Source organism: Nyctereutes procyonoides, unplaced genomic scaffold, assembly GCF_905146905.1.
Source record: "Nyctereutes procyonoides isolate TBG_1078 unplaced genomic scaffold, NYPRO_anot_genome, whole genome shotgun sequence".
Lineage (NCBI taxonomy): Eukaryota > Metazoa > Chordata > Mammalia > Carnivora > Canidae > Nyctereutes > Nyctereutes procyonoides.
This window is the reverse complement of record NW_026575020.1, coordinates 63551-76315: the sequence shown is the minus strand read 5'-3', so window position 1 is coordinate 76315 and position 12765 is coordinate 63551. Positions and strand designations below refer to the sequence as shown.

Here is a 12765-nt window from a genome sequence, read left to right as displayed (position 1 = left end):
GTCAGTCTGGGACAGGTGGTTCACAAATATTATATTAGTTATTTGCTAGAAAGATGCTATCCTTGCCTTTAAGGTGCTTATAATCTAGTTGGGGAGAATGGCCGGCTGGATAAATGATAAAGGAATCACAAAATGATCTTGGGGTCAGAAAGGCCCTTGGAGGTCATTTATTCCAACATATCACCTAATAACCCTGAGGACAGCCACCTGGCTACATAACAGGATGTATAGAGTCCAAAGGTCTGAGTTTGAACTGTAGTCTCTAACACTCTGGTATTACCCAAGTTACACCTGGGTGACCAGGTGTAGATCACTTACTCTGAGACTCAGATGTCTCGTCTGTAAAACAGGGATGTTTGAACGGAAATATCAGGATTTTACAGGACAATTAAGTGCAAGAAGCGATCTTTAAATGACCAATACTGTGTCTAGAACACCGTGGGCACTCTGTAAATGTTAGCAAAACCTCCAACGAAAAGAAAGCTGATACAAGAAAAGTGGTCCTTTCCAGGACTGGAAGAACCAGTTGCTTCAAAGGCCTTGCCTCTGCAGAGCTGAAATCCACCTTGCAAAGCCTTTAGCTAGCAGTCCTTGTGTCAGGAGGAAGGTCTGGAATGGACACTGTCAAAGAAGTGGGAAGAGAACCCCCAGACCAGAAGGGTAATAGTCAGCAAGACAAGGTCGGCCTACGAGGGGGATGTTCTCTGAAGTGCATTCTGCACCTGCTACCCGCCCAGTCTCTCCCTCTGCTGGCAGTGCCTCAGCCCCAAATGGACTGAGGAATGAGCTGCCGGGGCATGATGAACCAGGACCCAGAATTCCTTGACAGCTCAAGTTGAAATTAGCTGTCCTGTGGACTTCTTTGGGTATTTTCAACAATCTGCTGCTACGTGTATACTCATTAATTACACATAGGCCGGCTGTCAAAAATAATAAAAATAATGGCAGCTATTATTGCTTGCTGCATATTAGGTAATGCATGCACTGTTTCTTGGACCCTCCCAGGAACTCTGTGAGTAGGGCGCTAATATTATTCCCTTTATATGGACAAAGAAACTGAGGCTCCGGAGCTCAAGTAGTTAGTCTAAGGCTACTGTACAAGGAATCAGCAGAGGCCGGATTTGTGCAAAGGGCTCTTATGTCAAAATACATACTCTTAGCCATGACACTCTATTTTCACGTGATCTAAGCTTTAAAAATTGAGACCCAAATGCAGAAGCTGCCACAAGCCAAAGGTTTGTTAGTGAGAAACCCAGGGACTGACCCAGGAGGAAGCACCTCAATTAGGGGCATAAATATAGCCAGCCTATGTTCTGGAAAAAAGCAACTTCAAAATGGCAACGGGAAGGAAAGATTCCAGGCTGGACACATGGTAGGCCAGAGTTCCTTAGCCTACCCATGCTCAGCTTGGGTATCAGGTCATGCACTTGGGCCCACTGCAAGGACCAATTCTAGGACAAAGTTCAAATTTACCATGCATTTTAGAAGGCCTGGTTCCAGGCTATTTTACTGTGGTTTTTGTTGTTGTTTGTTTGTTTAATAGCAAAGCCCTGAGCATCAGATAGTATTTTCATAAATATGGTCAGTACTTTATCTCTGGGCCCCTGACAAAGGGCATTGTATAAGCTTTAAAAGAAAAACGTTACATTGACTTGAGTCCTTGCATGAGGAGAGCCAATAGCATACCACTAGAAGATGCCACTGGAGGGGTGCCGGGGTGGCTGTCGGTTAACCAACTGCCTTTGGCTCAGGTCATGATCCTGGGGTCCTGGGATCGACCCCCACATTGGGCTCCCTGCTCAGTGGGGAGCCTGCTTCTCTCTCTTCCCCTGCCTGCCACTCCCCCTGCTTGTATACTCTGTCAAATAAATAATGTCTTTAAAAAATTAAAAAAAAATTAAAAAAAAAGGGGGGACACCTGGGTGGCTTTGCAGAAGGGTCTGCCTTCCACTGGGGTCATAATCCTAGGATCCCAGGATTGAGTCGCACATTGGGCTCCCTGCATGCAGTCTGCTTCTCCCTCTGCCTGTCTCTGCCTCTCTCTGTGTCTCTCATGAATAAATAAATAAAATCTTTAAAAAATAAAATAAAAAAATAAAAAATAGTAAAAAAAAAAAAAAAAGAAGATGCCACTGGAGCATCATTGATCCACATAAACAATTATGGAAATGGTATACAAGAGAATTGGGGTAGGGGGAGTAGCAGTGAGAAAAAAAACTCCCAACCATTTGCATGCCTTATTTTATATAATAACCAGCAGGAAATTTTAATGTATGTTATGTCAAAAAAAATTTCAAGTGTGTTTTGTGGGTGTTTTGTGTCATTGAACATCTTGGTTAAGTGGGGCTGCAGTGTATACACTATTTGGTAATGATTAATTTCCAAAGATTACAGTGCCCTAAACTGCCCCTGACACTAAAATCATGCCAAACACAATCAGCTTTCTTTTGATGAGTCAAAATGCACTTCTGGAACTGGTCAGGCCTTGAGGTCATCACTACAAGCAACACTGGGTTATAAAAAAACAGTTCTCCTTCTTTAACCTCCTGAACTGGATTCTGAGCACGGAGCAGTTCCCTGGGCTGTGGTTAATCCCACTGAAATACAACCACTCCCCTCCTCTCTCAGTTTGTGACTGTTTTCCCAGGTGGGACCGGCTTCAAGCAGCGTCTATCAGTACACAGAACAGATGGAGAAAGACAGGTTCAGCCTCCCCATGAGGGAGGAGGCTTCAAGTTCATTGTACTCACTGGTGACTGGTTTTGAAATTGAGGAACTAGTTTGAGGAACTTCAAAATAAACAAGAAACCCAAACAACTCGGCTTTCCACAGAAGACTTCCAACGCATGGGGGTAAATGGAAGGAAGCCCATAGTCCAGCTCTGCTTTTCTGGCAGTGGAGCCCTGATCACAGCCTTATTTCAGATGCCGCCCTGCACACCCTTTGACAGACTGGTGTGAGTGACGACATGAGGGGCCAAGGTGACTTTGATGTGTCCCTTTATAATACAGGGTCACATTCTTGCCCTCCTCCAGGAAGGGAAGAAAGGCCTGGGACCTGTGGTGTAACGGAATATTCAGAGAATCTCAGAGTATTACTTGGTAAAGGAGGGGAAACCAGGAACAACCTGTGGCTCTTTCAGTCTTTTTTGGGCCAGCTGGGTCTAGAAGGATGAATGTGGATGCTGGTCTTGTACTTTTACTCAACCACGGATACCCAGCCAGTGGTTCCCATGCTCCCATGCTGCACTGGCCAGTAGATGCCATGGTGACCAAGACAGACAAGGTCCTTGCCCTTGTGAGGCTTTCACCATTGTAACCCTGGAAAGGCTTTTCTGGAATGCTGAACTCGGTTACTAAGAAGCACTGTCACGGGTCAGGCTTTGAATCATTTGCCTATGAACCTCTGTCAGAGTGGCACCAAGAATATGGGATTTGTCACTGTGTCACTGCCTTCTCTATTCCAGCCTGGAAGGCTAGGATAAGTCAGCCATCTCTTTAATAGCTAGCTACCTGTCGTTTGCTTCTGTTCTGAACTACGTGTAAGCACACATTTCTCCTGACTGTGCCTTCACCTCTGCAAATGCTTTCCTGTCCTCCGAGACTGCTGAAGTTCCCAGATTGTTCTCAAGCTCCTTTTCTAAGCTGACAGATCCCACCCAGACACCTGCGGAATGGGAGGCAGGGCTCCTCTGTGTGTGACAGTGCTGGGTCAAGCTGAACAAGGACCACTAGGCTGCGATGCCTTCCTGGCTCCTCTCCAGCCCCCACAGTTGTGGCTCAAGATTTAGCACCAGCAATGTCTGTCTTCCCCCTGCCACAATGAGCTCCTCAAGGGCAGCATCTCCATTAACCTCGTTTTCATATTCTAGCACCTGCCAGAGACTGCCACATGTGACATTCTTGGCAAGGGCTCACTGAAAGGATGACTGATGCTCTCCTGAAGAATATATGAGTATCCTGGCTCTAAGAGCCTGGCTGGTCTGGCATCTGAGTGTCCCGACTGTCCATTCACCTGGTGAGCAGAGCAGTAGGCAGAGCCTGGTGATCAGGGTGGTCTGTATTCTGACTGCACCCCAGCAAGAAAGTGTCATGCAAGCTGGGTACTGAGCCACCCTTGTCCCCCTTCCTAAATGCTGACCTTGATACCCAATTATTTCCAATTCTTTGAGAAGATGACCCTTCTACAATGGACAACATCCATCTGGGCTCTGATATGCACATATATGCTCAATGAGAGGTGGTACACAAATCTCTGCCTTTTACAATTATCTCTATAAAGCTATTCCTGCCTCTCAAAGTACAGCATCTGCCAATAGTACAGTCCCAAGTTGGGACTACTGAGCATGGCTCAAGGAACCTGATTCATCCAACTATTTCTTGGGCCAAAGGAGTCTATTTCAAATCTTAATTGGTAATAGCATCCTCATGAGCTTGGCTAAGACTCTCTTTCTTTCTAAACCTCCCACTCATCCCTAGTATTGGCCCGTAGATGAGTATTGACTACTTCTAGCCCAGTAAAAGGAAATGTCAATGAGAGCAGAAGGTGGGTGGTGAATCTCAGATACAACAGCTCATTTTGTTTTAAGGGGATTTTTAAAAAATATTTTATTTATTTATTCATGAGAGACACAGAGAGAGCAATAGAGGCAGAGACACAGGCAGAGGGAGAAGCAGGCTCATGCAGGGAGCCCGTCGTGGGACTCGATCCGGGTCTCCAGGATCAGGCCACTAAAGGCGGCACTAAACTGCTGAGCCACCCCGGCTGCCCCTACAACAGCTCTTCATACTTACAGGGGCCACCGTCCAAACAGGACATCATGCTTTGACCACAAGGAAGAGCTTCTTCACTGAGAATTGCTTGGATAATCCAGTTGGAATGACATCTGACTGCTCTGGCTTTTCTGATCACCTGCATGCCATGGGCAACCTATCTCTTCTTCAAGTGGAAAGATGCAGAAGTGTTTGGGGCCCAGAGGGTTTGTACCCTCACGATCAATCATTAATAGTAACTGAATGCCCACTCTGGGTAAGATACTGCTTGGGGAGGTAGGAGGGTACCCTAAAGGTGTGGGCAACCTTTGAGACTTCCGGGTAACCCTGCCCAGAATTGTATTTTCTTATCAACCTTGACCTCCTTTTGGTTACACAAACTCATGGTATAAGAGTGTCAAGTGAATAGCTTTCTGTTGACTTTTTCTTAGACCCAGCTGCTCTGGCTCCACCCTTCCCAGGTCTGGCAGAGCTTTGCAGAAAGGCTGACAGTGATGGGGTCAGGGTGGGGGAATAAAGGAGGAACTAGTTAAAAAAACCAATTCCTACTCCAGGAGTAGCTCCTTTGTTCAGTGGCAGCACAGCACAGTGGAAAGAGCCCAGACTTTAGTTCAGATTCTGCCATTAACTAGCTATGCGGCTTTGTGCAACTCACTCCGCTTCCTTGGGCCCTCATTTTCTCTTCTGTAAAATAGGGGAGTTGTGAATAGTAAAGATCATTTCCAGGCTGTAATTCTAATAGCTCTTTCTTGACAGACTGGTTAAGGTCTAAAGGTCACTTAACCATGCTTGCCTGAAATGACGGCTGGCTAGTTCAGATTGATGGGGTGTGCCTATGGGCTGAAGAGAAGTCTATGACCACCTGCAAGGCAATGCTAGTTCTTTCCTTGAGGCTTCAATAATGTCAAGCCCTCTTTGTGGGACATTGCCTACAGATGTCCCTGACCATTAGCTGTCGAGCTCAACACCAACTATACGGGTCTAGAAGAGTTCTGAAGAGACTCTTTGTCTTGGTGGATGCCTGGTCATGGCCTTAGTGGGAAGAGGGTGAGCAGAAGCCATAGCAATCAGAAACTGGGGGGCAGGGATGGCTTAGGACTTTCTTCTGCCACTTCTTTCTGAGTCCAAACACTGGTCCTGGATATGTGGACAACTGAAGTGGTAGTAGGCTTGGAATGACAGTTCCCTCAAGTCCAGGGTTTAATCTAGCCTTTTCAATCATCAGAGTTCTTCAGAGCCCTTCAACTCAGGTGGTAAAAAGAAAGGCAGGTGGAAAAGGGTTCCCCAAAAGGTCTTTTATACCAAAGCACAGTTTGCTTTCTCTGCTCCTTGCCAAGGGGTTTCCCAGCTCCCTGGAGCCAAAGCTCCCCTCCTGCTTCCTTGCTGACTGTCACTGGAAGCAGGCCATTTTCCACCCTCAAGGTAGCTGGACTCAGGAGTGCAGTGATACTGCTGATCTGGGTTCTGTGTCTCATTCACATGACCCCCCAGCCAGGGGATCCATCTCTCTGTTGGTTGGCAAGCCTTGGGAGCCTCCCATTTGTTTCCTTATTCCTGCCTACAAAGCCCTTCAGCTGAGAAAGTGATCTTTGGCAGAGGGCTTCTTTTTTTTTTTAAGTTTATTTATTATTATTTTTTTAGTACTCTCGACCCCCAACACGGGGCTCGAACTCACAACTCCCAGATCCAGAGTCACATGTTCTTCAGACTGAGCCAGCCAGGCACCCCAAGGCAGAGGGCTTCTTGACAAGCTCTGCTCAAAACTTCCTCTGCAATTTTGCTGGGGAATAAGTCGCCTGTCACCTACACCCCTGTATGGGTGACTCACCTTCTAGAGAAAGTGCTCTGCTCACCTAAGCAAAGCTGCCTGGAAAATGACTAAGGCACCTATCAAATGCACTCTGTGAGGCCGACCAGTTAGTGAGCTGGGTCCAGATATTTTGCCTCTCACCTCCAGTCTGAAGTCAGTGTGGAGCTGCCACTCCAGGCCTGCTGGTTTCATTTTCATCTGAACCGAGCTCCACATGAGGCTTGACATCCGGTGATCTATTTTTTCTAAAAACTAGGTTCACTTTAGAAATGACTCTCTGGCCATGAATACAGCTTCCCCAAGAGAAAACAAAATGTTATTTAAAGGGAACGTCAGCCTGGTGGGAGCCTATATTTTTGTTTCGTATTAAGAAGAGGACAAAGGAATTTAAAATGTAGTATGAAACTTTTTCCCTTGGGTGATTTAAAGGAAAATCTGCAAGTCCCTGACTACAGGGACCCCCAGATATGATACTAGCAATAAGCTGACAAAGAGGTATTTACAAGGGAAAAGGGTGGTGAGCTGGGGGTGCCATGCAGTGGTGAGAACCTTACCCCACAGAACCGAAATCTCCCTCTGAGTCTTTTTTTTTTTTTTTAAGATTTGTTTATTTATTTATTCATGATAGACACACACACAGAGAGAGAGAGAGAGAGAGAGAGAGAGAGAGAGAGAGAGGCAGAGACACAGGCAGAGGGAGAAACAGGCTCCATGCCAGGAGCCCGATGTGGGACTCGATCCCGGGACTCCAGGATTGCGCCCCGGGCCAAAGGCAGGCGCCAAACCGCTGAGCCACCCAGGGATCCCCTCCCTCTGAGTCTTTCAAAGAACAAGTCCTTGTTGACTTATATTCTATATAGTATTTTCCTATTTTTTATCTTTAGAGCTAAGGCTAGGACCTACTTTACCACACAGTGGTGGGGGCAGAAGGGAATCCTAGGAAGGACCAGCCCTGCTTCTGGCTGAAAGTCCTGGGCTTAGGATCACCAGCTCTGATGGGGCACAGCCTGGGCCTCCGTAGGCTCCTTCGGAGGGTGGTGAGGGCAGTATTTAGTATATGACAGGGACAGCGTGACAGTGAAACTTCACTGCAGAAGAAACATCCCCCAGAGATCCTACTGAGAAAATGACTCTGCTCTGTCAGGCAGTCTGATCCTTCCTGACCTCATCTTACAGAAAAAAGGCAACTAGGACCATTGCTATTACTACTACCACTACCACCACCACTACCACCATTTCTAGCTGTCATGTTCTGCGGCTTATTATGTGCCAGGCACCGAGCTCAGCACTTTACATGTATTCTCTCATTTTCTACTCAAAACAACCCCATGAAGTATTTCTGATCCCATTTATAGATGAGGCATCCGAGCCGAGGGAAGTGAAGTGATTTGCCTGAGTCACACAGCCAGACAGTGGCAAACCTGGACCTGACCCAGGTCTGTCTGACTTGACAGGCTAAACCCCCACATCTGACATTGGAGATACTGCAGACTTGCTCTATTGCTCCGGCTAAATCACTTGACTACTCTGCCTTAATGTCTGCAGCTATAAAATGAAGATAAGCAGACTCGTCCAGAGGATGTGCTCTTCATCTTTCAGCCCTTTATTAATAAGTAATTATGAATAATCAACACCAGGTAACAACTGTTAGCAATACTTATTAATCTTTTTAAAAAATATTTTATTTATTTATTCATGAGGGACACAGAGAGAAAGGCAGAGACATAGGCAGAGGGAGAAGCAGGCTCCATCCGGTAAGCCTGATGCGGGACTTGAGCCCAAGACCCCGGGATCATGATCTGAGCTGAAGGCAGATGCTCAATCACTAAGCCACCCAGGTGCCCCAATACTTATTAATCTTAATACTTGTTAGGTTAAATAGAGAAATAAAGTAGCCATCCTGGTTTAGTTACATTCAAAATTGCCATGTTTGGGGGCAAAAACCAATTTAGGGGTTCCTGGGTGGCTCAGTTGATTGAACATCTGCCTTTGGCTCAGGTCATGATTTCAGGGTCCTGGAATTGAGCCCAGCCCCACGTAATGGGGCTCCCTGCTCAGCGGGGAGCCTGCTTCTTCCTCTCCCCCGCCCCCTCACTCTGCTTGTGCATACTCATGTGCTCTCACTCTGTTAAATAAATAAATAAATAAATAAATAAATAAATAAATAAATAAATAAATAAATAAAATCTTTATTAAAAAAACACACAAAAACCAATACCCCACCCCTGACCCCACCCCTCATTTATCCTTTCATGAGTAAGTTAGTAGAGAAAGCAGTGAACTAGAGGTCAAGAAATGTGGGTTTAGATTTTGGGCATGACAATGATGTCCTGAGTAATCTCATCCACTTTATTCCTTCTTATGAGGCTTGCCTTTCCTGATCTTTGGCTCTGCCTTTCTTTACATGAGTGTTGTAAGAAAATACCAAAAAAAAAAAAAAGGTTACAAGGTACCATAACTCTTGATGCCATATAATTTTAAGAGATATATATCAGGAGGATAAGGGGTTAAAGGATGTAAAATTGCAAGCCAGGAAAAGGATCTTTTAAACTAGAATACAAAGAAGGGCACACAGGCCACAGGCCACTCAGGAAAAATGACTTTTCTCTGTAGTGTCACTCAGGTAAATAAGACAAACCCAGAACTGAAGGCTCCAGACCCAACACACTTCAATGTTTCACTCAGCTCAACTGAAATGTTCTACTACACAATGTGTCCTAAGTTTAGCCTTCTATTTCTAATCTACTGCTTTCAACATTTCAGTCAGCATCACCCAAGTAAATGCAAAGCCTTCACACGTGCATCACTTCACTCACCCCACCCCTTGAGGATGCTCAGCCCCTACTCCTTTTCCTTCTTCCCACGGAGCAGCGCAGAGGCCAGAGGGCCTTTGTATCCTTATGGTTCCCCAAACCCACGGACATGGAATTGTCTCCCTTCCCGCCAATTTCACACCAGTGCCATCAAAAGTGCCCATAATGCTCAGATGTTTCCAGTTTAACTGAAATACTAAAATGGGGCAAACAGGAAGCATCAGACACAACTGCGGTAGTGACTTATTAATCACGAAAGCAGAATTTTAGTTGCATTTTAACCTTTTGCCAGGAAAAAAAAAAAACAGCTTTGAGATGATGGTAGCCTTTGGTACAAATATGCTGCCTATATGAGTATCAAGCTGACTTATACTTTTAATTTAGGACTGAGTTGGGTTCTACACTTCTTAACTATCCTCCCGGAAAGAGCATCTGTCAGGCCAACCACTATGAATCTGTCACCTCTTCATCAAGGCAAGGCAGACCTGTCAGAAAAGCTCCTGTGCTGTCCACTGAGACAGGAAAAAAAATAGGAAATTAAAAATGACTTCACAAGCCAAAGTGATAGAATGCTCTTAAGAGGGTGCCAACAGTGAAGAAAACAAGCCTGGATGAAGCTTTGCCTTTCCCATCTCTACAGATCTCTCACTAGACCTTGGCCAGGATGAACTGTTACCATGAACCAAAAAAATCACAACAGTTGCCTGGATTTGGACAACCAATCAGGGCAAGCCTGCCTCTCAACATTAAATGATATACAAACACTCCAAGCAGATCACAAAGGAGTCAGTGTTCAACAGGAGAACCAAAATGAGGAACCAAACCTCCATCTGTTGAGGCGAAACGGCCAACCAGACATTTTTGTTTAATAGATGAAGGCTCATTTGGCAGGGTCTCTGTCTGTGGTGCCGCTCCCACAAACCCTAACAGACAATACCAGAGGCAAAAACTCCCCTTCAGAACTGCTCCTTATAATCTGAAAAACAGTCAGAAGGTGACCTAAAGCTTGGCAGCTTATTGCTGTCTGATTTTACAAAAGTGTGGGAACATACACCTGGGTATGTATTTCTAAAATTAAAGTCAGAGACTATATAACTTTTATTTTGAGATCTTCTGAGAAGTTCACCACACCCTTCAAAATAAGTGAGGATGTCTTAAAGATGTCAGAGGTCTGGCATCACTGCACCCAAAGAACTGGCCTTGACATCACTTAAAAAACACCAAGAGTAACCCCAAATACATCATAAGCAAGACAAGCACCTGTCCTCTCATGGTAAGAGCATACCACACCAAACGTCTCCCTTATTCTTCTTCTTGCAACTAAGTCCCATAATGTGGTGGTCCTGGCCCAGGGGAAGGAAGCTGGTTAAGACTCCAGTGGCCCAGGCTCCTCACCCTGAGTCCGAGCTATGAGGCATAAGGCAACATGAATACCACCCACCCCACCACCTGCCTCAGTACCCTCACCTATCAAACTGGACAATCCTGCCTAGGTCTTCACCCAGATATCTGAAGGAAAAAGGAGGTTATAGGTATGAAGATAGAAAGTAAAAAAAAAAAAAAAAAGAAAAAAGAAAAGAAAAGAAAAAAAAGAAAAAAACAAAAAACATCACTAATGTTAAGATACTATCTCCCTGTAATGTTTCAGAAAGACCATGTTTCTAGTCAAGGGGTTTTCAACATTTTTCCTGGAATGAGCTTGAGACTGCTATTTTGTACTGGGCCCCACTTCTCATCACTTAACTTCACTTGCTTTTAGATTCCTTAATCAAGCCACTGGTGTTCACACTTTCCAGTTGACAAAAATGATTCTACCGTTCACACCACTGATTTCTGTACTCTTCTCCAGCCATCCTCTTCTTCCCCACATGACTTCCCCGGTCCACCTTTTAAGACCCAAGGCAAAATTTTGAACTCTAATTAGGAAGGAAGCGCTTTTTTTCTGAAGTTACCCAGCACCGAGGAGGCTTCTGGGCAGGTGGGACTCTGCCCTGTACAAGAGGCCTCTTTCTGCCTAGTGACCCGTGGGCTTTCAAGATGGGAACAGCGTACGGGGGCCCACAGAAGAACTCCTGAGTGGGGCGGGCACAAGGCTTACAGAGGCTCAGGGTGAGAAAGAGGATGCTGAGCGTGGCCAGCACTGCCCCGCTGGGTGCCGAGGGCACGTCGACTCCTTCTCCCCGCCTCGGGGTGTGACCGGAGAACTTCCCAAGGGAAGGCCGAGGGTTTCACTGCCAGGGCAGGTGGAGGGCGCACAGCCCCGAAGCGCTCGTGCATCGCCACGCCACCGTCCGTCCCCGCGCCAGGCGAGTTCCCACCCCGGGGGCCCCCAGGAGAGGCGCAGGAGGGGAGGGCTTGGCTGCCGCGCAGCGGGGTGCGGGGAGCAAAGGGGTGTCGGGCAAGGGGAAGCAGGGCGCCCCTTCGCGCGCTCTGGGCGCGTGTGCGGCCTGCGGGGGTGCGAGGCGAGCACGGCGTTAGGCCGTGACCCCAGCGGCGTGGTGCGAAGCGAGCGCTCGCGGCCCGCCGCCGGAGGCCCCCGCGCGGGAGGACCCGACCCGCCGCGCCGCCGACCCCTACCATTCCGGGCGGCCGGCCAGGCGGCGGCCCGGTCCCAGGCGGAGGGGCGACGCGTCCCCTCCGCTCCGTGGCGCCCCGCTCCGGGCCCCGGGGTCCCGCCCAGTCACCTACCGGCCGAGCGCCGATCTCCCCAAGCAGCGAGTGTCGCGCTCCCCTCGCCCGCGATCTCCCGCCGCCGGCCGCCGACCGCTGGGCTACGGGACTGCTGTCGCCCAGCCCCGGCCGCGGGCCCCGCCCCCTCGCCGCTTTCCCGGCCGCCCCCGGGGCCACGCCTCCCCCGGCGGCTGCAGATTTGCCTCGCTTCGCGCCTCCTGGCTCGGGCCGCACCTCGACCTTGGCCCCGCCCCCCCAGGCTAACCAATGAGAAGGCGCATCCAGGCTGGTCCCGTTGTCCGGCCCTTAGCAAAGATTGGCTCGGAAGGCCTCGTTTCCAGAAATGGGCACTATTTCCGGACAGTGTTTATAGAGCAGAGATTGCTAGGCGGACAGATTGACAGAAGGCGGAGGCAGCCAGGGTGTTGGTGTAACCACACATGCGCACTGGCCTTCTGGCAGTCTTTTTACGTGTTGCGTGCTTCTGGAGGTTACGGGAAGGAAGGGCGGCTGTGCGCATGCGTGGGCACCCCCAGACTTGGACTAGGGTTACCTTGGAGACGGCGAGGCGCTCTCCCACCCCGGTCTGGTTCTGCTTCCTCTTTGCACTTAGCCCTGGCGGCTGGGGAAGGTGTGGCGTGAGGTGGGGGGGTGGGGGGGTGGGGGGGGTGGTTCGAAACGCTTTTATTGAGCACTTACT

General features: G+C 48.0%; 1 protein-coding gene across 1 annotated transcript in view; it reads right to left on the bottom strand.

Moving 5' to 3' along the window:
• The window catches only part of MAP3K14 (mitogen-activated protein kinase kinase kinase 14), a 47332-nt gene extending 35138 nt beyond the window's left edge, over positions 1-12194 (bottom strand). The window contains exon 1 of the mRNA XM_055330632.1: positions 12084-12194. The gene's annotated coding sequence lies outside the window, so the exon portion shown is untranslated. The remainder of the gene's footprint in view (positions 1-12083) is intronic.
• Between the last annotated feature and the right edge of the window lie 571 nt (positions 12195-12765).